Genomic DNA, 1,603 nt, shown 5'->3' with positions numbered 1-1,603 from the left:
GTAAACTCTTATTTTCCTTATATAAATAGTTTGGTATGAGAGACTCTAGTTTTTAGCTCCCTGTCCCCCTCCTCATCAGCAAGTAGTAATAGTAAAGCCATTTAACAGAGCTACAGCTCTCAGATGACATATTGTGGCCTCTTAAAATTAATCCTAACAGAGTCTTCTTACTGCAAGTAATAGCATAAAGACTACTTTTTCAGAGAGTGTTAAAACAGTTGTTTTATGAACAGTGTGAACAGAGAGCCTATCCCTGAGGCTTTGAGAAAGGAAGCATGTGAAAATGGCTGCCTGCCTCTTTGTTTGCTCAGCTGGTTGGAAAAACTAGGACTAAGGGAAATGGGATTAATCAAGGGGGCAGTTGCCCATGGAAAAAAAATACAGTGACTATGGTGAGAAAATTCCAGCCAAATAAATTAAAGTTGGAGGAGGAGAATTTCCCCCCGCCCTTTTTTTCTTTTCAGAGTTTTAGATTGATTATTAGTCTTATTTAGTCACCAGTCTTCCATCCTAGGATATATTAGGAGATCATTTGGCAGTTTAGAAAGTGGAGATATTTTAAGAAGATGGTTATTAAGTGTTTCCCTTTCAGAAATGTGACAGATAATGTGTGGTAAGATTTTTATCTCAACAAAATTTTGATGTGATGAAAGGTTAAAGATAGGGTCATAAATTTCAAGCTTTTATTATTTTTGTTGGTTGTGTCTGACTCTTTGTGACCACAGTTGGAGTTCTCTTGGGAAAGATACCAGAATGGTTTGCCATTTTCTTCTCCAAGTCATTTTATAGATGAGGAAACTGAGGAAAAGAGGGTTAAGTGACTTACCAAGGTCACACAGCTAATATCTACAACTAGATTTGAACTCAATGGAGATGAGTGTTTTTGACTCCAGATTCTATCTGGACTCTATCTGCTGTACCACCTAAATTTAGAATTAGAGGAGACTTTAAAAGTCAATTAGTCCAACCCTATTATTCTACAGATGAGGAAGATGAAGCCCAAGATTACACAGGCATTAAGTAGCAGAGCCATTATTGGAATCCAGGTTCACTAATCTCAGATCCAGTGTTTATTGCCCTACATCACATTCCATTACCACAGTTATATCAGAAACAATACATAGCTCTAGGAATCAACCCCATCATGAGGATCATAGACAGTCAGTTAAAGAATATATTATACAACCAACCTCTGAATCCCTGACTCACACATAATTCATAAAATAAACTTTTCTATCATTATAGCCAGCCAATCTCTCACTCCCATCATGGGAACCATTGTATATAGAAGAAGAAAAATCTTGAAGCTTTTAAGGCATTCATGAAATCATAAAGAAGATAATTAAAGAAATTGTGAAAAGCAGGAATAATTTGGGCACAATTAGGCAAAGCTAACCTTATTATTAACATGATCTCTTTGATCAAAAAATATCTTCTGTGCACAGTGGTTGCATTTTTGCTGACTTCATTTGGATACACTGTCTAAAATTCCCAGTCAAACTCATTTGAAATCATAAGCATCTTCTTTTAAGAATATTATTTCTGCAATTATGCAAGGAGGAACAGCCAGTCATCTGAATATAGTATGAATTTACTAGAATTG

Source organism: Sminthopsis crassicaudata, chromosome 2 (assembly GCF_048593235.1).
Source record: "Sminthopsis crassicaudata isolate SCR6 chromosome 2, ASM4859323v1, whole genome shotgun sequence".
Taxonomy (NCBI): Eukaryota; Metazoa; Chordata; class Mammalia; order Dasyuromorphia; family Dasyuridae; genus Sminthopsis; species Sminthopsis crassicaudata.
Note: the sequence above shows the minus strand (reverse complement) of the source record.